At 50.4% G+C, this 24,079-nt stretch overlaps 1 protein-coding gene across 15 annotated transcripts in view; it reads right to left on the bottom strand.

Annotated features, from left to right (window-relative positions):
* LRRC7 (leucine rich repeat containing 7) overlaps nucleotides 1-24,079 on the bottom strand; it is a 169,537-nt gene that overhangs the window by 128,509 nt on the left and 16,949 nt on the right. For 3 of the 15 annotated variants that reach the window (XM_072343213.1, XM_072343223.1, XM_072343233.1), the window contains exon 1: nucleotides 136-423. The exons of 1 other annotated variant lie outside the window; for it this stretch is intronic. The gene's annotated coding sequence lies outside the window, so the exon portion shown is untranslated. Of the gene's footprint in view, nucleotides 1-67; nucleotides 426-24,079 lie in introns of those variants that run through there. 11 more of the 15 variants (XM_072343221.1, XM_072343230.1, XM_072343222.1 and 8 more) reach the window with 8 other exon arrangements.

The raw sequence follows: 24,079 nt of genomic DNA, 5'->3' as shown, positions 1-24,079 counted from the left end.
TGCTACCAAAGCAGGACAAGGAGCCATCTGCTCCCCCCCCCCTCTCACATCCCCAGCTTTCACACACCTGGCTGAGAACCACAGCACACCAAGGGCACCGCAAAACTGCCCACCGAGGCCCCATCGCTGTCTTACCGCAGGCGGCAGCGCATCCCCGTGGCAGCAAAGCCCTGCTCGCCTCCAGCCTCAGTAGCAGCCCCTCGGTGCCACTCGGCCGGGCATCCCGGGGCAGCAGCCCGGCAAGGAGCGCGGAACGCTGCTGGAGCGCTGAGAAAGCCCGGTGCCGGCTCCTGCCTTCCGCCGGGAGCGCGCGGCAGATTCTAACATGAGGCAGCGCAGAGGAACGAGCAGCTGACAACACCCCCGAGAGCTCCAGTCTCTGTTAATTACCATTAGAAGGGTAAAATCAAGTAGATAGGGCTCATGCTTGATTTAAAATTAACACCAAAACGCAAAGAACAAAGGAAAGCGCTATCTCAGTTTGCTACGCGAGGCTATTTGCAGCATTTCCCGGATTTGCCGTGGTTTCATGCCAGCAGTGGTCCTGCTCCTGCTCCCCCCGCACTAGCTGATGGTTCTGCCATACCACGGGGCTTCCCAGCAGCATTTTGACCCCTCGGCAGCCCTGGATCTGTGGGGCTGGATGCTGGGGCTCCCCTCGGGCACCACATAGGGATCCAATCCAGTTGGGGACTGCGGTACCCTGAGTGTGGTAGTTGTGGGATGCAGGGTTTGTGCTCCATCCCCACAGCTGCAGCCACTGCATCTCCCTCACCCAAGTGGTGTGGGACAGACACAGAGCCACAGCAGGACAGACAGGCGGACACAAAGGGCTGATACACAAAGCCAAAATCTTGTGCCTGTGGCTCGCAGCGCCCTGTGTCCCCACAGCACCCACTGCCAAACACCTGCACCAGCTCCTGACCACCCCTGCTCCTCACCTGCAGGGCCACAGCAACACGAGCCCCTCTGCCCCACAACCCCCTGCCCTGGGCAGTGTGACCATCACGGGACCAGAGCTGGGACCCTCACTGGCTGACACCAGCCTCAGTGCTGCGTGCCTCAGGGTTATGAGCACAGGGACGTGACAAAGGAAGGGATATTGCCCTCACCTCCACCTACATTTGTCTGCAAGTTTGAAAAGCTCTAAGCATTCCCAACTGGCAGTTAATTTGTTATTTTTATGTGCAAGCTTGGCACATCTCCCCTGAGACTCCCACCAACCAGAGGCTGCTCATGCTCAGGACTCAGAGCTTCAGCTGCTGAAGGTAACACCACAAAGCCCAGCTGCCACTTACCGGGCATTGATGCAAAGCAGCTGTGAGCTTGGATTCAAGGTGCAGCAAGAGCACTCCTGGGAAGCATCACAGCCAGAGACACCATTATGCCTTCAAACCTCCTGCCCCCCAGGCACTACAGCGCTGACCCCATGGCATCCCAAGAGCATTTTTACATCTTCAGAGCCAAATATGTGAAGGGTTTCTTGATTTCAGTGGGATAATTTTGCGTGTGTGAACATTGAAATAAATGTGTGTAAACATGAAGTGTATCAAACCTATTTTGGAGAAGTTTTTCACATTCAATCACATGTGCTGGTTTTATTTCTCAAGGCTTCAGGTGCCGCTCCAAATTCAGAAGGATGCTAATGGGGCATGGAACCTTGAAAAGGAGCCTCTCCGTGCTTCTTTCCAAGCTGCTGAGCTCAGCAGTGAGACTTTGCTGCCCCATGGAAGAGAAAGGCATGGGGCAGCACGGCCTCAGCCCCTCTGCACAGCAGTGACACCCGAGGTTGGCAAGGGAATGGGGTAAGAAGCCAGCATTGCTGCAAGTCAGCCACCTCACGCTGCCCTAAATATAAGCCCTGGGATCATCCGGCATGCTGAGCAGGCTTTGCTTCCTCCTCACACTTAGTCATACCATTCCTTCACTGGCATCAGCTTTGCAGGGAGCATGCCGGAGCCGCTGCCTGGCGGTGCCGCTGCTCGGAGGCGTGCAGCGCTGCTCGGTTGCCATGGCACGGCTCCTCCTGGCTTGCTGGATGCAGAGCGAGGTGTTTGCTGCTCCTCCTGCCCACGCCTCCACGCATCGCGGGACCGGAGCGCTGCAGCCGGGAGAGAGCAGCCACCGCATGTCCCCAACGCCAGCCCCACGTGTCTGACTTTGTCCTGACCTCAGTGAAGTTTGTGCTGGATGTTGCAAAGCACAACCTGTCCCCTCCGCCTTTCTGCACGGGCATCAGATTTTAACATATGTGTGGCAAGTGCAGTAACCATGTCCCTTACCTGTGCATTCCTAACTGTCATCGTTTGCCACCTATCAATCCAAATTTGGTACTTGCTCTACAAAACTGACACCCCAGCGATGGCTCTGGAGTTGGATCCTGCCATAAATCATAATTAATTACTCACAGAGAGGTTGCACACTTAAACAAAATAATGGCCTGGGAAAGGCTGTGCTGCAAGGTGGATTTACAGCGTGCATCTGCTGCAGAGCTGGGAGACATTGCCAGGGCAGAAAAGCCAGGACTGTGGCACATTCATTTTTGATAGGGATAAATTCCACAGATCAATTTAACATTAATACGGAGCTTGCTATGAATAAACATTTCATTAAAACAAAACTCAGTTTTTCATGGGAGCACATCTATTCACTTTTCTGCTAGTCTGCCCTACCAGAAGCACAGGATGCCATTCACCAGTGAGCAGCAGGCCTGAACTAAAGTCCCCACAGAGCCCATTCCTGTTGCTGTCCCATGCTGGGCCCCAGAGGCACCGACTGCCTCTGCCCATTGCCACACTCACACATGGGCTCCAGCAGGGAACAGGGGGGCAGTGGAAGGGGAAGGAGGTGAAGCTTATTAATTTCATGCGCTGTGACTTAAAACTCTAACTCACCAAATGAAAGAGGTCACACGCTGGGGCAGTGCTGCTCCCCATGGGTTTCAGTTCAGAGGTACAACCACAGCAACCATTTACACAGTACCACAACTCTGAGCTGGAAGCAAGCAGCAAGTGCTTGGCCATCTCTGCACCTCCTCCCCAGCCCATGTGCATGGGCACCTCCTCGGGCTGCAGATTTTGTCCACCCCATGTCCCTATTACTGTTAGGCATGAGGGGTTGGGTGTAGGAGACAGTCCTGCTGCAGCCCACTGGACTGGGCACCAACTCGCACACAGAGTCATCCCCAGGGATGCTGACCCCACCACATGGCCGGTGCCAATGCACCACCACTGCGCTACTCTGCACTGCTGCAACATTTTGGAGCTGTTTATTGGTGGCAGCTCTTGCTGCTGAATTCCCTGTTCTCACAGAGCACTGATCACCTGTGAAATGCCAGTGGACAGACCGGGCACTGCTCGCATCTTCCAGGCAGTGCCCACAGCTGTGCAGGTATTCAGTAGCTGCCCTGAAGTTCCAAAGCACAGCTTGTCTGCTGGTTTTACACTTGCACAAAGAGGTGCCTGGTGGGCACAGCTCCCCGGCCACGTTACTAAACATCCTGAAAATCCTTTGGGAGAGCATTAATAGAAGCCAAACTTTGCTTTGTTGCAGCATCCCGCACTGCACTTTATCAACTGCTTTCTTTTTGCTTTTTTCTTTTCTTTTTTACTTAATTGCAATTCCCAGCACAGCACCAGGACTCCTAAATGTCACAGTATTTCTCTCACATCAGCCTTCACCATCAATCTCCGCTGCTCCTCTCCTCCTGTCTCCCCTTCCATCTCTGGCCCAGGTTGCCCTGCTGCCACATGCCCCGGAGATGCTCTGTATCTTCCTCCACTCCCCCATGGCAGCACTTGGGAGCATCTTCCAGCACTGCCCACCTGCACTGGGTAGGGAGGGAGGAGAGGGAAGGATTTTGCAAGGATGCTGCAGAACAGCATCTGTGAGGAATAGAGCACATGGAGCACATGGAGCACATGGAGCACATAGAGCACATGGAGCGCTGAGCCAAAGCAGCACTCTTGCCTCTGGAATTCTGTACCAGAGCAGGTCTTGGTTTCACTGTCACACAGCTGCCGCTTATACCAGGGATACATGCAGTGCTAAATGGGATGCTATGACCTACATTTTATGTATATTATGTCTCCGGTGCTGATAATGAGAGGAGAAACCTTGATATATTATCACTTACGAGGCAGTATATTTCCCTGCCTCCATCTTTAGGATGTTATATGGCATTTCCAAACCAAGCTGTATTTTCTTTAATTTATGTGAAATGCTGAACCTTCTGCAAATATTGCCATTTAAAAAACTACCAAGCAGCACTCTTTGATGGATTTTTTTTTTCTTCAGTTTGGAAGTGCTCATGAATTTGCAAACAGGAACGCAAATTGGAAACCCAGCCACAGAGCCACACTGCCCACAGCACGGCTGCTCCAGCCCAGCACTGGAGCTGGGATGTCTCGACTCTGCTCTGGAAGCCCTGTGCTCATCCTGCCTGTCCATCTGCTCACCTGACAGAGCCCACATCCGCCCCAGCGCTACACAGTAAGAAGCCCCTTGAAGTGAGGTATGACTCTGGTTAACACCAGACCATGCAGCTTCTCCCAGAGAGTGCTCAGCACTGCACAGCTGCCCGGGGGGGCTGGGCCAGCAACCCTGGGGTGTTCAGAGCTGTGGGGATGTGGCACTGAGGGATGAGGGCAGTGGGCATGGGAGATGGGCTGGAGTGGGTGTGGGGATCTTGGAGGGCTTTCCCACCCTCAGTGGTACTGTGATTCTGTGAGTCTAACCAGAACTCAGAGCTGTGCTAGCTTGGGCCTTTTTACTTCTTCATTTGTGGGACCACCAGCAAGAGCTGGTTGTTGCTATTTTACACAGCACAGGCCTAAGAATAAAACAGCAATACATTCATTCCAGAATGCACGATCATTCCAAAGACAACACTACAACAGCCGAAGGGCAGGAGACCAAAAGAGGCTTGCAGGAAAACAAGTTTCAGAATCAATGCTGAGAGCCCTTAAAGGGTCCCTAAGCAGGTGCCTTTATGGACTGAGTAAATCACACACCTCAGGATTAAGAAAAATAAGGAATTTTATGCAGTAATCACTGAATTCTGCACGTGGAAAGGCAGGAGTGGGCCAAGCAGCAACCCAGTCCCAGCACTACTGCTGATCAGCAGAGCCAGGACACACACAGGAGCACCAGCACTGCCTGCTCCATCCATCACACAGAGCTCAGGGCAGCACGCATCTCCCCTGCCCACCCAGCTGCTGCTGGCCCCTGCATTACCAGCCCTCTACCTGCATGGCCAACCAGTTCCTTTACGAGCAAATTTCCCCCTTTCGTTTTTTTTAAAGAAAGCATTTATCCAAATCCATGTCATTATGATCTCTTTAAACGATTCTCAAGTCTTCCTTTTTTTCTCCAATTATTCATGGCCTGCTTAAACCAACTCACTGCTCCTTGAGGTGCTTTGCTATTAGAGACAGGAGGCCAAGATGTCTCAACAGAATTAGGGGTTTTGTTTGTTACTTATCCAGACTTAATTAAAGTGCAGAACAGGTGTAAGGGTGACATCAAAATAAGTGGAGGGTTGTGTCTGCTCTTTCCTTTGCTTCTTATTTCCCCCAACCCCTTTAGGACCCTGAAGTGACGCAGAAATGTTCAGCGGTTGCTAAATCTTCCCAGCTTGTTCTTACTTCATATTCTTGAAGGTGCTAAACATCAATGAGGAGTATTTCTCCAAGGCTCCTCTCCATCATGGGCTCAACCCCAGAGCAAGAGAAGGAAAGAAGATCTGGGTCAGGCCCTGTAAGCACTGCGCTCACTCAATCGGAGCACAGAAATCAGCATCGCGGTACAGCGCACCCAATTCGCCCCTAATGAAAGCAGGCGGGGTTTCAGGAAAATTGAGCATCAGATACATAACCCGTACGCCATCAACCCATGAAAGAAACATAGGACTCCAAGCCTCACTCAGCTTAATTGAACCAATTCAAGCAGCAAACACAGCTGAGCTCATCTTTTTCCATTTCACAGACGAGCCCAGACTGGGCAAAGAATCCACATTTTCTGCACAGATTCCCCTGTGGACCCGCAGTCCCACAGCAGCCCCAGGGCTGGGCCACCACCCTGCCCACAGCCAGCTGCTTAATTCATCCTTCATGGATACACTCGTTTCTGAATGCAGAAAGTCTTGGAGAATTCTAAATCCTACGGATTAACTGCCTGCAGCCTCTTTCCTCCTCCTCTCCGTGATGTTTTCAGCAACATCAGGCCCCCTGGAGGCACTGCCCCCAGTTGTGCCACACCACTGACCCATCCCAGCACCCAGCTGTTAGCAGAGTGCGTTCTTTCCGCTGCCCAAAGTGGGTTTTGGAGCTGGGCTGGTGTTTGCGTGCCAGGGGCTGCTCCCACCACAGAGCTGGGGCTGACTGGTGTCTCAGGGCTGAAACAACAAACAGGTTGCAGCAGGAGTGAAGCCACTTACTGCGATCTCATTTCTTATCAGCTTGCAACATCACAAAATTACCCCTGAGCCAACGGAGGATCAGACCAGTCCTATTGAATAAATGAAAAGCAACATCTGAGACCCTTCTGAGCAGAGCCTGCAAAGTCAACGCGCAATTAACCCTAAGCTGAGCCAGGCAGACATTGAACCCAATCAAGTCCAAGCGCTTTGGCTGTGATGTCGATGCCTGCACTGCTGCCAGGCTCTGCCCTGAGCTCTCAGCTTCCCCTGCTTTCAGGAGGCCGGGTGTCCATGCTGCAGTTAAGCCTCTTGTTCCTGCCTCGTCCTGCAGCGGGATGCTCTGCACCTACAGACCATGCTGTGCTGTTCCTTGCTCTCATGCTTTCAGTATTTCCTATCTGTTCCTAGTGGACTCTCCTGGTGTTTACCATCATGGGGAGAGACAGAAGAAGTGAAGGAAGCAATTTTCACTTCCTAATGACTTTTCCCCACCATGGACACAAGCCTCCACTCCTTTGAAGACCACAGGCCAAATTATCAGTTGTCATAAGATCACAAACCTCTACTGACATCAGAGACGTTGCAGCAATTCACACTGGCTGGAAATATGCCTGGAAACCTTTGCAGCTAATTCAGTTCAAAGCAAGTGAGAAGTGGCAGATGCAGCAGAGCAGATTTCTCTGTGCCCTTTAACAAACTTGGTCACCAACTCATGAACCAACACCAACTTCAGAAAACCATCTCCAGTGGTGCCAAGGATGTGTAAGTATCAAAGCCACAAACAGAAATACAGCAAAGATGCAATAAAACCTGAGAGGGATTTGGTTGGATCTCTTTCATTTATGATGCAGTAACTGCTGGAGGACATGGTTAACAAACATCGGGCTGCTGCCCTAATTCATGGAATCATAAAACCACAGAACTATTCAGTCTGGAAAAGCCCTCCAAGATCCCACCCTGTGCCCACTGCCCACGTCCCTCAGTGTCACATCCCCATGGCTCTGGATCACCCCCAGGGATGGTGACCCTCCCACTTCCCTGAATTACAGGGCTTTGTTGTGCTGGGTCCATCATGGTTTAATGGGGGCTTATCCACTTTGGGGGGGAATTTTGTAATGACTGCAATGCATGTCCTCCCTCCCAGTCCTGTGCTCTGCTTATTGCACCTGGCCAAGAGTAACTTCTAAGATGGCTTAGAAAATCTGTACCCTCACACAGGCATCTAGGAAAGCTCCTGGTGATCTTTTTTGCTCCATAGCAGGGAGATGAGAAAAGGAGGATAAGGGGAGCACAAGGTTCTCTCTCCTTCTGCTCCCAGACCCAGAGGTCCTGGGTGATGGAGCTGCAGCCACCAAGTGCTCGAGTGCGTGCTGCCAGAATAAAGGCAAAGTTCCTTCACTCTGTTTTTCTGAGTCACAATCAATAAGTCTATTATTATCCAGCCAAGGGGAAAGCAGACAAATCAGCCTTAGAAACACTGACGTCTGTGCTTCAAAACAAGGGAACTGCCAATTTGACCCCATGGAAATATTGATGCCTGAAAAAAGAAAAGAGCACGTATTTATTCTGTCTCATTTTGTCAAAGCGCAATTAGTGGGAGATGATGGCACTAGGCTGGGCAGGGAAGGCTGGCAGATCTCCTGCACCAACTCAGCAATCTCCAGCCCACTGCCCGGCAGCCAGCAGCACTCAGCCTCTGCAGGGGGGAAATGAAGCGCTGCCGTGCTGTCGCTGTGGCTTTGGCCTTGTCTAATACCTTAATCTGCTTTTCTGGAGCCCAGCTCCTAGTGTTTAATTAAGGCTCCACCCGGTGCCCTGATTTCCTCTGCCTGTGCTTAGTGGTGCCTCCCTGCAGCCTCCCCACTGGGCTCAGCCAACAGAGCGACTTGTGGCATCGCCGTGTCTCTGTGCGGGGCAGGCAGGAAGAAGGAAGAGCTGGAAAGACCCATTGGTAGCACAGCAAGAGAGCAGCAGACCATGCAGAGCCATGTGTGCACTCAGAGCACCCAGCACCTCCCGCCCCACTGCTAACACTTTCTGAGTGCCCCTTCCAGGGCTGCGCGTGAGGCCTTTGGGCTGTATTAGCAACAATGAAAAACCAACAGCTGGAGTTCTTTTTAAATTCCAGAGTATACAGCCCCTCCATAGAACAAATGAAGTATTTGATGACAAATTCACCAATTAAGTGGGAGCAACTCAATTGATTTCAGTGGAGTTTCACCGACTCAATCCTGCTAATTCTATTAAGCAGGCCTTACGTGACATCTATACAGATGTATTTCTGCCTCCCTCCCCTGTCTGAATACAGAAGCAGCCCCAAGAAGCCCATGGATCATTTTGGGTAGAAAACACTGCCAGCTTCACCCCCTAAGCAAACCTGGCAGCCTGCAAATGTGGCCACATGTTGGGGGTTTGGCAGCCAGTCTTCAGAAAGATCACTGAACAATAGAACCGCACCAACTTTGAGCTCACACTCTAAAAATAAAGGGAAAAAGGAGAACGCAGCTACTGCATTTTAAAGCAGACCTCATTTCTAAATGCCTGCACAAGAGCTGGGAGAGGCCGGATGCACCTCCAGCACACACAGCTGCTCCTGGGCACGGCCCCACCTCAGCTGATGGATGCTTTCTGTCTGTCCTGCCATCTGCTCTCCAGCTTCCCAGGTACCGCTCTGTCCTCTCTGCTACCTGTTGTTTTCCTGCAGGCACCCTGCAAGTTCTGGTTCCTGACCCGCAGTCTGCCTGGCTGGACCCCAGAACCCCAGCTGCCTTTTCACAATGAACTCCACAGTAGATTAAAAGGACCTTCTACTCACTTGCACTAAGGCTTTTCAACTTCATTATGTGGAAACCAAAACATGCAGGTTTCACTTGAAATCAACTGGAATGTACGAGACTGCAGCAAAAAGCATTACAGATCCATCTTAAAAACTGCATTATTCCTAAAAACCACATTGAGGTATCTCTAAACACATCGATAACCTAAACTACAGCACATGCCTTAAATCCCTCATCCCCAGCTGGGCAATGGGCACCACATGGCAGGTCACTCCCACCCACTGAGACCAGAATGGGTGTGTGAAATGCAAAGGGGTTCCCACAAACTGGAGCTACTGCTTTAGGCAAAAACAGACCTTCTCTCCTCCTGGAAGCTGGATGTAAGGCACGTCACAGCTGGGTGCTGCTGCCAGCTCATGGCTGTGCTCACAGTGGCTCCTCCGGGCACCTTCAGCAAGGATGCTGGAAGGGCAAACATCAAGGTAAAATAAAACTAATAAGTAAATAAATTACAACCTGGTGTGCGCAGGGGTGAGCATCCCGCTGCCTCCATCTGCAGCATTTCAAGTAGTTGCTCTTATTTCCATGCATACAGCTGCAGCGTGTGCAGAGGGACAGCAGCATGTCCCAAAACAAGCTCAACAGAACCAAACCCTGGGCATCAATTCATTCAGCAAATGCAATTCTGGAGCCTCCAAGTATCTTGAAATGGAGCGCAGTGAATTATTAGCAATACTGCTAATCGCTTCAACTGGGGATTTAATTCTGTGCAGAGCAGACACAATTGCATTTTCACCGCACAGCTCCGGCAGCTCTTGTTACCAGCTTCTGTTTGGAAACAGTTTCCAGCTCTGGAAACAGTTTTCAGCAGGGCAGGGCACCACAAACACTAAGGAGAGGAAACGTGATTCAGGAACTGAAATAGATGCAGAAACTGGGACTGGTGAGGTGCAAGCAATGGTAACTTAGTTTAAAAGAGGGGACTCCGGCCATGAGAGCCATTGGGAAAGGAGGCAGATGAGCAGCTCTGAACTGAGTGCTGACCCTGAGCTGCAGCAATGGTGTGGCCAGGAGCAAAGTCCCCCCAGCCCCAAAACTACCCAACAGGGCTGCAGCCCCACTCAGCACAGAATTCTCACCGGATGGTGGCAACTCCAGCAGTTTGACTGAAAACCAGCAGGATTTGCTCATCAGCAAATGCTCATTTGCAATGGCAGTGAGGGATGCGGGAGCATGCAAAGTCACGCAGCACCTTCGGGACACAGCTGCCTTTGCAGCAACATATGCTCTGCTGCGTGGTATTCTATTAGCAAAATTAACCAACTCAAATCCACTTATGAGAAACACTGCAAATAACAACGCTTTGAAGAGGTGAGTTGGTTATAGAGAAGCCATTCTGAGTACACAGCATCACAGAAAACTTCACCACCACAGCAAAGCCTCCTGAAAACCCTGGAATCCTTGGAGGGAGAAAGTACTTTGGGGGAAAAAATGCTGGAAAATGAAGTTTTGGGTCCATATGAGGGGCAGGACAGGAATGCAACGGCTGGGCCTGAGATCCCAGACCTCCTAGCACACAGTGCAGGTGCTGCAGCTGGCAGCAAGCTCCCTGCTGGGCCATCCTGCCCTAAGAACCTGCAAATCCAGCTAGAAACACTCAAACAGCTCCCATGTGCCAGATGTGGAGGATGTTAAACACTGAACAACTTCCCTGTATGTTGGCCTCCTGACACACATCTTATCAGCAGACAGCATGCAGGAGTCTGCAAAACTCACAGCACTACTTGTGGTGCAGGTAGGCAGCTGCAGGGGAAAGCCTTGGGACCAAGGCCCACCGCAGCCTTTGAGTCACCCCAATCAGATTGCTGATGCTTTGTATTTTTGGGTACTGGTCAAATAGGTGCTACTTTGTGCCACTAACCATAGAGCACCAGCAGCAGCATGCAGGGACACACACACACACGCAGTGAGAAATGTGATGATGACACCAAAAATGATGATGCTAATGATGATGATTTTGTTGACAATGAGAGCCCACCAAGCAGCTTGCCAGCCCAGGTCTGTGCACAGCATGGACAAATTTCACCTAACTCCTGTTGCAGCAAGATGAGCCTTTCCTCTCCAGAGTGCCACCACTCGCATTAATTAAATCTGAAGAGTTTGTTAGGGAAATGGTAATTGCAATAACTTGCTTCGAGGACATGATGGAAAATAAAACATGCTTGCAGCAAAACCACTTATCTCCTTCCCAGGTAACCTTCAGAGCCACGTCAAGATTAGGAAAACATGTCTGAAACACCACCTTTCCAGGCAAAGCACTGTTCCTGTGTTTCACTTTCACTCCACTGTTCCCGACCAGCTCCCCTCCTTCCTCCTGAGTGCTGCCATGTGCTGTCATCATCACCAGCTTTCAGGCAGCCACACTCACTGGCAGCAAACCCAGCCCTCCTCCCCACAGTGCTGCTGTCATGCTGATGCCAGCCAGCTTGGGCTCATCTTGCTGATAAGAATTACGGGGGGTAAAAGCCTACAGAAGGCATAAATCAGCAGTGCAGAAGGATGGCTGGTTCCAGACCCTGTGTCAGCAGAGATCTCTTGCTGATGCACAGCCTCGCCCATTGAGCACATTTCCCAGTCTCACAACACCACAGCTGCAGTGAAGATGTTTATTTGCACTGCAGTGGCACTACAAACTTCAGGTCTGGGATCCAGTTACATCAAGCGCTTGCTGATCTAACAAGGCAGTGTGAAGGCAGGTGCAAGCCAGGGGTCTGCAGGTCTCCAGAACCGCCTCCAGCATCCTGCTCCTCACCCCACAGGGCCTTTATGGAGCTGCTGCTGCAGACAGACCCCACACCCAGACATGCTGTGCTCCCTTCCAGCTCTGCGGGTTCCCATGAGCCATTATTACTGGGGTGCAGAAGAGAATCCTCAAAAGTAACTGAGAAAAATCTCAAGCTTCTGACTGTTTTTAAACCTGCTTTTGTTTTGTGTGCTTCTGCTAAGAAATCCTTTCTCCATGTCAGCATGCTCTGCATCACTTGCTCTAGGAAAAGTCAGTGATTGCAGCTGTTGGAGAGCATGCTGAAGAGACATATTTTACAGTGAGAAGCACCATTGGAAGTGGGCAGCAGTATCAACAGCTTCTCCTCCTGTTGCTAAGGGTTAAGGACAAGGCAGGACCATTTCTGGACATGCTGACATCCCAACACATCTGCAAATGGAGATGTTATCCAACAAATAGCACAGCTTTCAGATCCTTATCTCCCATTTAGAGATGAGGATGTGGCATTGAACCACAACAAAGACCTTGGACAAGTCCAGGTAAATGACATCAGTCATGCTTCCTTTGTCCACCACTGCCATCACTCCATCGTAGAAGGCTCCAGATAGGTCAGGCAGATCTACGTCAGGTGTGAGGAAGAAATGGCACGGGGTGACCAGAGAGGCGGCGGTGCCCCATCCCTGCAGACACCCAAGGTCAGGGATGGGGCTCTGAGCACCTGGTGGAGCTAGGGTTATCCCTATTCATTGTGGGGAGTGGGACCAGACGGCCTTCAAAGGGCCCTTCCAACAATGCTATGATGCTACGATTCTAAAAGGCAGCAGGTGAGGCAGCTGGTTGTGGTAGGCAAGGACCACACAAGGACAGCGTGCTGGAGGTACTTTCCCCTGCACAACCTCCTGAAACATTGACTTTCCCTATTAAGAGCCACAACGCGCAGTGGTGAGGCTGCTCCCGGGAGGCTTTCAGCTATTCTGGGCTGAGCGGAAGGAACAGCGCTGTCAGAGCATGGAATGAGGGATAAAGGAGCTAAAAAGAGAACGGCGGTGACTTCACCCGCGTCTGCTGAACGTGTTAATGCTCATCTTACAGGAGGGTTTGTTTTCCTTTCGTGACGGTCATCAAGTCTGACTTTCAAAGTTAGTGCCTTGGAGAGATAAGTGTAAGAAGAATGAAATCAAATTCAACCTAATCAAATATCTGGAATTCAGGCAAATGGTATTTCAGCAAAGGCAGATGAAATCCATACTTATTGGGTTTCACAGGCTTCACACCTGCAGAAGTTTGAAACCCTTGGCACGCACGGACATCTGCTCGTGCAGCACCCAGCCAGCAGCACTGCTCACCCCCACCCTTCCACACTGTGTTCCCCTGGGGTGTAAGTTGCCAAAACTGGAGACAGTGGGTCAAGTAAATCCTTAACAAGAGGAATTTGGGATCAGAGTCTGTTCAGCTGAAAGGAAGAACAATTATTTGTTTTTCCACAACCTGAGGACCTGCTGCACGAAGCCCGCTCTGAACAACAAACACTCACATAGCCAATGCCCGTCCTTGTCAAAATAGCTTGTCAGCTGCTGGCTGTGGTGATGTCAGAGCCCTGAGATCCACAGGGACAGGTCCAGCAGCACTGCCACAGCCCCGGGCAGGATGCTGAGGCACCCACGCTGCAGAGAGACAGCAGCAGGCTGGGTCGGCGTCTTTCTTGCAGGCCAGGCTGTTGGCAGCATTTATAGCCTCATGTGGGAGGAACCCACTCCGGCAGCCTGCTCTGCTGCAGAGATGTCCCAGTGCTGCCCAGGAGCACGTAGCAGCCACTGGGCAACTTGGTGCCCTGGAACAGCCCCAAGCAACTCTCCTACTCACCTCAGGAGGGGTGAACCCCTTCCACACAGCTGCTTGCTCAGCAGCAGCTTCCAAGAGCCATCTCCTTCCTGTTGCACCCTGCTGACTTTCCCCTATTTTATGTAAATCAGACAAACAAAAGACTTCAGCTGAAGATGGTGGGTTTGCCACCACCAGGACAACCCTCCTTCCCTCAAGCCCTCGTGGTTACCTCTGTGCAGACAACATGCATCCAGCTTCTAATTCTTTGCAATTATTTTATGCTATTCAGGTAACTTGGTGATGTTCTACAGCACTTGTGACAAGATACAGTGCACACGTCAGTGGAATTCTGAGGCTCTTTGCATGATTTCTGGATATCAGTAAAGAGGAAAGTGGGTACAAGGGCATCTTTCCCTGCATTCTCCCTATCCAACCCCTCCCCAGTCAGGTGCACAGAGCTCTCCTTTGCATAAGGCTTGGGACAGATGACCAGGAAGGAGAATCATGGATGTGATACCTGATTTTTTCCCCGAGGATCCTTAAAAACAAACAAATAAACAACCCAAAACCAAATAAATGCTGCTCTTGTATGAAGATGAGCAGAACAAAACAGCAGGCAGCCTATAAGTCACAGAATGGAGGGACGGGGTATTTGCATCACCATAACACAAGGTAGATCAAAATTGGCATGTCATCAGAAATAAGGAAATGCAGACACTCTGGGCTGGTTTGCTATCAACATATTCTCATACTCCAGTGCAGTATCAGCAGGCAGACACTTTCCCAGATAAGTTATATTCCATTACAGATGGTGAAATCCAACTGAAGCAGGATGCAGACCACAACACACGACTCCTGCTTTGCAGGCTGGGACCTCATTTTCCTCTTCCTGTAATTACAAATAAATCCCCTCCTAAAAGGCTTCCAGCTCAGGGTTTGCTCTCCATTTTTAATCATCCTTCCAATCTTTCTGAGCACTGAGGAGCCTCCCTGGTGTAGGCTGACCGAGCTGCTCCTTGCACGGCATACACTCAGTGCTCAGAGGGCAGATGTGGCCCAGAGGTGGGAAATCAGGATTGGAACCAGATGATCTCTCGGGTCCCTTCTGACCCAAACCATGCTAGGATTCCATGAAGGCGGAGATATATGTGCACCTGCTGCACTAACAGACCAGCAGCGCAAGGCAAGAACAAGACAAGAGATGGCAGAGCCAAGGAACCTGCAACAGAGCATCAGTGCATAAATAGAACGGATGTTCCCCTTCTCCCCTCAAAAAGCCATTGAGACCCAGGACAGAAATGCTCCTGCTGCTGCTATAGCCCAGAGCAGGCTGTAGTGAGCAGCTGCTGAAGACAGTTTGGTGTGAGAGGCACCAATGCATCCAGAGTTCCCTCTAGGTACAAAGCAGGGAACTTTTTGATACACATCCAAGTGGGAGAGCGGCCAGAATCATAGTGGTCTTTTCCAACCTGAAGGATACTAAGACTATCAAGTCTAATTGTCAAATGACAACATGCTGCAAAGCCTTACTGGGGCAGCAGGAGCTGACAGAGACCTGCAGGGACAAAAAGGACACTCCATGGCAGGCACACAGGTGGCAGCTCAATCTCATGGGGCTCTGCCAGTCCCTGGACCTGCCCACTGCAAAGCAGATATCCCCTGCTCAAGGAGGGAAGCCACTTCTCAGGTTTACCCATAAAATCCCTAAGAGTTGCAAGCCAGATCTGCTTGGGTTACAGTACTGAGCCCAGCCTCACAGCCATTTAGCACTGATGCTTCACGACTACACAGATTTAGCAAAACATTTCCCAGGAGGCTGTCAGATCCTTTCTTCCTGGGGTTTGTGAAAACAAAACACAATTTGCTTATAAACATGTGATGCAATGGAATTACAAAACAGTCCGCTCGAGGGGTGGGAGATACTGCCTGATAGCTTCCATCCTAACGTAACCACAGCCACAACTCAGTGCCATGCTGCTCCACACAAAGGCAGCACACACACAGGGTTGTTGTCAGTGGCTCTGTGTCCAGGTGGGAGCTGGTGATGAGCAGGGTCCCTCAGGAGTCTGCCTTGGGACTGGTGCTCTTTAGCCTCTTTATCAGTGACATGGGAGGATCGAGCGTACCCTCAGCAGACTGCAGGTGATACCGAGCAGAATGGTGCAGTTGGTACAACAGAGGAAGGGATGCCACGCAGAGGGACCTTGACTAACTCAGAAGTTGTGCCCATGTAAACCTAATAAGATTCAACAAAGCCGAGTGCAAGGCGTGGTACCTGGGCCAGTACAATCCCAGCTATGTGCATAGAATGGGAAAAGAACTCCTTGAGAGCTGCCCCGTGGAGAAGGACCTGGGGGTCCTGGCAAACAAAAAGCCGGAGGCGAGCCAGCAGTGTGTGCTTGCAGCCTGGAAGGCCAACTGCATCCTGAGCATGGATCATTATTGCCAGCGAGTCAGAAACCCATGTACTTGTATTCTTATAAACCTGTAAGGGAATTAAAGGTCTTCGTGCAATGGGAGGAAATCTCAAATACAGACAGCACTTCCATCTGGTCTAAGGGACAAGAAGGGCCCAGGAGCTCCACTAAGGCAGCAGCTCTGAGTGCTCTCTGGATGGGCATAATCTGAAGGGGGCAATAAAACAATTTCTGGAATTATCATCTGCAACCTCTCAATGCCCCCTGCAAAAAAGCAGATGTCAGGACTTAGTTATGACACAATAATAATTATGCTGACAGCAGTCAGAGAACAGGGAGCGATTTTGACATCCAGAAAGCTTCTGAATGAAGTGCATTGTCTGAAAGCCATCAGCTCCAGCTATACTGAGCATGCAATATGTGGTTTCTATCAGCTCCTGAAAATGCTGGGAGATGATGTGCTGGCTGCTACAGGAACAGGCTGAGAGCTGGAGCTGCACAGCATGGAGAAGAGAAGGCTCTATGGAGATGTGAGAGATTTAGATTGGACATAAGGAAGAAGTTGTCTGTGATAAGAGGGGAGAAGCAGTGGCACAGGGTGCCCAGAGAGGTGGAGCTGCCCCATTCCTGCTGACACCCAGCTCATGGGACAGAGTCTGAGCTGTGGGTGTCCCCATTCATTGAGAGGGGGTGGGGCTGGATGGCCTTCAAAGGATCCTTCCAACTCAAACCATTCTATCATTCTACAATCCTGAGCCTGACAGTGGTAAAGACTTTATAGAGTCACTCAGCAGCTCAGCTGCAGGACCTCGCCCAGAGCAGGGCTTAAACCTTCAGCACACCTGGAGGAGCATGAAGGGAAAAAAAGCATCAAGCTTCCTCAGTTCAGATCATTTTTGTAATCATCAATGAAGGATTCCAACAAACAGTCACGAGTTTCCTCCCTGCCTGTTATTTCCCATGGAACTGGAAGAATATTGCCCCAGGTCCACGACTGCCTTTGGGTGCGTCTTTCAGCAGCAAAACATTTTCCTCCACAACTGATGATGGATCTGGAGGCGACCAACAGGCATGGGACAGGACAGCGTGGCAAAGCAACACGGCAACACTCCCCCAGCACCCAGAGGCTGATCCAAATGCGAGGCACTCCATTGGCACACAGCTCTGCACCCACACCAGCTCCCTGCCATGACATGCAAAGAGCACCACGAGCCAGCCCTGTCTGGGGCTCCTGGGGAAGGAGCACAGTGGTCACAGCAGCTGGGCAGCCAACAGCCAGCCTTGTCACATGTCACACACTGACACAGACAGAGTCGCTTTGCCACTTCAGATTAACAAAGTCATCAGCTCCTGTTAGCATGCCAAAGGGAATGTCTCATTTTAATTAGAGGTGGGACTGCTGCTGTTAAACTAAACAAGATGACTTCCTTCTTCCTGGAGATGCTTCACTGAAAGGAAGCCCTGGCTGCAGCACCCAGGGCACATCCCTGCTACCCCAGCACTGAGCTCAGCGCTTCTCTACATGTGCAACACTGACAGTTCGTCACTTGGCACATTTTATATCAACATCCAGGAGGAAATACACAAAATGCAGTGGAGAACATTGCACCTCCGTGCAGGTACACTGCATCAATAAGCCTGGTGCCACTGTCAGGCTTGATTAAAAAGCTTCTGGGAGAAAGGCTTTGATTACAGCTGCCTGTTCCCTTGCAGGTGTGGGGTGAGGGACCATAACACCCTCAGGCACCAGGCTGTGCCTCAGACCTTGCTTTTCTGTGCCCAACTGAGCAGCACTCTATCAGAGGATGGTGTTGAAAGCTTTTACAGGTGCTGCACTGCGAAGAGAAAGCAGAGAAAAATGACATTTTTCTACAGGGAAATGCACTGCAGCCTCCACAGGGAGTAGCTGCTGCTGTCACCCTCAGGTTCCTCAATGCCAATAGTGAAGGTTTTCAGTTTGTGGCAGCGAAAGAAATCTCCACCATGTACCACAGGGGAAAAAAGAATACGAGTGTCCCAGGTGCAGTGCTGCACCTGAAGGCAACGCATGGCAGCAACTCACTGTATTATTTTAAGCAAGACCAAGACCTGCTCGGTGCCACCCACTTAGCAAAGCTCAGGCTCCTGGGCGCTGCTTCCCAAAGCCTGCACAGTCAGCTTAAAAATCCTCCTGGGAAGAGGATTCCTAATTCACCTCAGCGACAGCCAAAGTGCTGGGTAAGAAACACAATACACAAGGAAGAAGTACCGCTGCTATTTGCCCCAGGGCTCGGCCTGAACAGAGCAGAGAACCTGGATCTCCGTGGTTCCCCAGCATCATTCCCAGCACACACACAGGGACTGGCTCGCAGGACTCAGGCTGTACCCAGCACTGCACCACTGGGACTCACCCCTTCCATGCAGCTTCAACCTCTGCTTCACCAGATCCATTTCTGTGTCACTGTTGTGCAGAGCCACGAGTTAGACTCAGTGATCCTTACAGATCCCTTCCAACTTAGAATATTCTATGATTCTAATGCAAGAGGGGAAAATATAGATGCTGCTTTTACATTATCAACACCCCAGTTCTGGACTGCTATGGAAAAAGATCTGAGTGGCTCTGCTAAAGCAGTGCTCCTTAACTCATAGCGCTCTCCTCTGATGCACTCTGATGATGAAGTGAGGCGATGTCTTTCTGATTCAGTGAAATAATTTAGTTTCACATCTCTGCAAAAAGCTGAGCCCAAACCCAGCCACTCCTCTGACCCTGCTGCAAACCCTACAAACCCACCACAAACCCCTGAGCCTCTGCTGCCCCCAAAGGTCCCAAGGCACGTTGTGCTGTCACCGCATCATCTCACTGCCTGCACACCCCGACTGCGGCTGCACACAGCCGAAATGTTCTGACCTGCTTTATCCTGGGGTCTCTCGACCTTCTGCTGGGTCACCCTCACTGGGGCACACGCAGTTCATTTTAGAAGGACTCTTTCCAGAGTTGTACTAAGCTGTTTTCATCCACTCTCTCTCTTGCCCATAAAGCAGGACTATTTCTGGCCACAAGCACTGTGAGACTGCCAAAAGCATTAATCTAAATCACCACCATACCTTCCAACTGAAAGCCACCATAAATATTTTGTTTATCTATACGTAATTATTCATTCATTTGATTTTGCAATTCAAAGCTCAGCAAACCTCTCCCCTTCTCTTCCCTGCAGCACCCAGACTTTGGCAATGGGAAGCGCCAAGGCTGGTGGGGCAACAGGCCAGAACACTACAGCAATGGGCACAGCACTTAGCTGCAGCTGAAATACTCAAGTTTGGACACCTAAAAAATAAAATAAAATAAAATAAAATAAAATAAAATAAAATAAAATAAAATAAAATAAAATAAAATAAAATAAAATAAAATAAAATAAAATAAAACAAAATAAAACAAAATAAAAATAAAAAAACAACAGAAAACAAGCACTTCTTTTTTCCCCTCTAGGAAACGTCCAGGGAAGCAGAGATTTTCCCTGTGCTAAGGCCCTTCTTGCAAGTTGAAGCCAGTATTTCCCCAGTAACTAGAGATGGGATGAAAGGTGATGGCCTCACGTTGTGCCAGGAGAGTCAGGTGGGGTGTTAGGAGGAATCTCTTCTCCAAGGAAGAGTCAGCACAGCTGCCAGGTGGTGGAGGGGGCACCGACCCTGGAGCTGCTCCACAGGGATGTGGCACCGAGGGACGTGGGCAGTGGGATCTGCAGAGCCAACACCACGCTGGTCATCTCCTGCCTTCACATGACAGCTGACTCTGACTTCTAGCATGGTACTGACTAGTGAATATAAGTGCAAATAAGAAACCTCCATTTTTCACAGCCAGGTTAAAATGCAGGAAATAAGATGCTGGAAGAAATACGCTTTGCCTTGCACAGCAGGCAGATAGGATGTAGAAATCACCGGGTGAATGATTACAGGACCCTGAGGTGTCACCTCTACTGCCACTTCATTGCTGCTGCCTCAGTTGGGTGCTGGTGTGAATTTCATGGACAGGAGCTGGACCTTTAGGCTTGCCCCATCTCCCATGACGCTCCTGGCTGGGTCCTTTCAGAGTGCAGCAACAGGCTCCCAGGTGCCAGAGTGGCACTTAAGGAACGTATGTGAAGCACACTGCCAGCCTGGCACTAATTACCATGCTCCGTGCTTAAATCATCAGCTTTTCTCACTTGGCTTTCAGTGCAAAATTATTGTTATTTTAATAGGAACAGAAAGTACTCAGCACATTTCTGCACAAATCCCAGCCTGAAAGTGGCACTGATGCTGGGGGACAGCACACCCCCACCAGCACCAGGGGCACCCAGAGCCCCTCCAGGGCTGGGATCTGTGAGGTTCATGACAGCAGTTGGGTTCCAAGAGCAGGAACCAGCACAGTTCTTCCCTGGACAACCCGATTACAAGGCATCTCCTCATCCCAGCAGCTCTGCTCCACAGCAGGCAATCAGCTTTCCTAATGAAAACAGCTCCTTATTTGCTCCAAAAGGTTAAAAATACTAGAACACAAATTTGGGGCGTCTCATGAATAAACCGCACTTTTTCCCCTCCAGTTCTTCAGTCTGTCTCCATAGTTACCAAGACTGGCTGGGCTGCCTGTGCCAGCTAATTGATTTCCAGGAGGAACTGATTAACAAAGCGAAGCAGTCGCCCCATTTTGCAGGGCAGCTCCTTGCAGCAGCCTGTGCCTTTTGGTTTGGCTGGCATGCAGGGGATGGGCTGCTGCTGGGACTCCATGATTCGAGAGCTCTTTTCCAACCTTAACAATTCTATGATGGTACAAATTCTCCCCAGAGCTGGGTCTGCAGCATGGGAGCTGCGGCACGGCACAAATCCACAGATGCAGCTGGGAGTGACAGGATAGATGTGCAGCCTTAACTGGAGATGGCAACTGCATTTTATCCGAGAATTATGCGCTGTAGGAAAAGCCTGGAGTGGTGCCAGGTGCTTTCCATTAAGCTGGCACACTCTCCTCTTGGAGCTGAACTGCATTCCTGGAAAGCAGACACCTGGGTGGCACAGTAGCCAGCAAGGAGGAAGCTGCTCACTCAAGTTGCTCACCAGGAGCTCAGGGATAGGTACGGAGGGACAGAGACGTGCCCATGGATTTATCCTTAGGTGCAAGCTAATGGATAACACCTCTGCTGGGCACCAGCCAGGAGCCAGAGATTGCACTGCAACACCACTACAGTGTTGGAAATGCGATTTTCTACCTTTGGTGATTGCTGCAACATACGTGTGTGCCAGCAGCAAAAGAAGCCTTTGGGGTAAGAACAACGACAAGCAAGAGCTGCCTGCTGTGCATGGGACGCAGCACAGCTCCTGCAGGCATCTCTTGTTTGTGATGGCTCCCTCCTTTGGTTTGTTTTTCCTGACACACCCTCAGTGGTTGGGCTCCCTGGAGCTGCACTCCCTGTTCCCAGCAGGACGGGGGCAGCAACCATGGCACAGCTCTCACCTGTGGCCAGGATCCTGGGAAGCAGTACACCAAGGCATGCTTCAACATGAAGGGCATGGGAACAGCCCACTCCCATAAGGCAAATAAGAAGCAATCTTAAGAGTGGCAAAGTACCAGCCCATGGCACTTCCAAGGATCTATTTTCCAGAACTCCACGCAGGGACTTTTTGCACAAGCACAGAATAAAATCCAACCCATGCAACACCAGGGCTGTGCTGATCCACAGCTCACTGCAGGAGCATGGTATCATGCCCATATTCTGCTGATCTCAGAAGAGGCCAACCCCAGGGCTCATTCATCTTCTGAGGACACTGTGAGTAACCAAAAGGAGCTGAAAGCACTCAGCAGGCAGAAGGCATCTCACAAGCACACACACATGCACCTACTACACAGACACTACTTGATGAAGCAATCCTTTCTCAGCCTCAAGCAGGAATGCCATAGCAAACACCCTGTATGGAGGTGAGCGGTGCTACTGGAGGCACTGGGTGTGCATGCACATCTAAGTGTGCAAGGTGACTACTGCCCACATGTTGGTGACTATCAACAGTGTTTGTTAAGGCGAGGGAAAATACAGTTACCTTTGGTTTCCTTCCCAGACTGCTTTAGTGTTACTGGGTAACATGATTCAGATCAGTCAGAATAAAAGATGAAGGAACCCTGTCTTGCTGCAGTGTGCACAGCTGAGAAGTGAGCAGCTAGCTTGAAGAAACAGACACAGCATTATTTATGACACATCCTCAGTGCTATTTCAGTGATTAAATAATTGGGAAGAGAGATTAAAAATCATTCTAAATGAGTTGAATTCTTAAACACTCTCTTCTCCTCTACCTAAGGGTAGCATGGCGACAGCCTTAGAAAGAGAAGAACATACACTGTGCCTGGCCTCATCCACAAGAGCAAGGGGGGTTCTTCCCCTCTCTGCTCTTTTGCTTGCTATTTCCACATTATATTTCATCTAGGGGCAGTAGCAGCCAAGTGACATGCTTGCACAGAGATCTATCAAATTGCCTCTGTCCATTGAGTCAAACAGGTAAAAAATCCCTGTGGGGGTGCCTTGACACAGCCCGTGCTATTTGCTAACGAATTTCCTCCTGCTTAGAGAAGACTTAGTGAACAAATTGCTTTAAATGGCTGCAATAGGGTAGCAGGGAATTTGTGGGGGATGAGAATAGGGAAGCAGCTATGAAAATAGAAATGTCAGACAGGCCAGAGCTAAAGGAAGGTAACAGTGCTGGCTCATAAATGAGACCATTGTGCTGCTGTAAAGCACGCTGCAGAGCATTAGGGCACCTTGGTCAAAACAGATGCTGCTTTGAGATTGAGAAACAGTGTTAAGCTTTCCTAAGTGTTTGTACTAGAGGTCAGTCTGACTACAGGACAAAGCTGGATGTGCTAGAGAAATTCCAGAGCACGTCTGAGTGATGGCCCTGCAGAGGTGCCCATGGTCAGTCTGGAGACAGCAGCGTAAATAGGATCACAGAATCACTGAGGTTGAAAAAGACCTCTAAGCTCCCCAAGCCCAGCCTTCCTGCCCCCACCTCATGCTCATCCCTCAGTGCCGCATCCCCACAGTTCTGGAACACCTCCAAGGATGGTGACCTTCCAGAGCAGGCATTTCCCCCAGCACCTGGCCTGCCCCTGCCCTGGGGCAGCACGAGGCCATCACCTTCCATCCTACCCCCTTCCCTGGGAGCAGTGGCTGACACCCCTCTCTTCTCCAGCCTCCTGTCAGGAGCCATAGGGAGTGATGAGTTCCCCCTGGGAATGAGTTCATTGCCCAGCTGCCCTCTTCACCACAAGAAGCACATTGACAGAAGAACATGGATTACAGAAAGATCTCTTTAAGTGAAAGTGCAATCAGTGCTACCGTGGGGCTGAGCACCAGGGGAGGGGCAGTGGAGGTAGGGGTGCATGGAGAAGGATGCTGTGGGGATGGGGTGCGCGGTGGGATGGCCAAAGAGGATGTTAGGTAGCTGTGCTCCAAGGAGCGAGGTTGGCAAAGACGCCTTCTAGAAAAAACTGAAACTATTTTCCATGCAAAACAATGAGTCCAAGGAAGCCTAATTCTTATTTCACAGAAGATAAACACTGCTATCACAGCACTGTGATTTATTATGCATACTTCAGATCCCAAGCATCCCTACACACAGGCAAATCTAATGCCTCGAACAGCATCGTTACTACAAGGTAAACCTATATTTGTGATGTGATAGCATCTGCTCGGCTATAGCTTTAAATTAAAAGGTTGGCATGGCAACAGATGCTCCCACGCTGCTGTGTCTGCCTCGTGCTGCCATTTTGCTCGGGATCCCTGGTGGGTTTAGGATTAACCGCCCACAGTATTTCACTTTGACTAACAAAGCTGGTTTGGACTGAAGCACCAAACAAACA

The sequence above is a fragment of the Excalfactoria chinensis genome, chromosome 8 (assembly GCF_039878825.1).
Source record: "Excalfactoria chinensis isolate bCotChi1 chromosome 8, bCotChi1.hap2, whole genome shotgun sequence".
Taxonomy (NCBI): Eukaryota; Metazoa; Chordata; class Aves; order Galliformes; family Phasianidae; genus Excalfactoria; species Excalfactoria chinensis.
The sequence above is the reverse complement of the archived record's forward strand: the minus strand, read 5'-3'. Positions and strand labels throughout refer to the sequence as shown.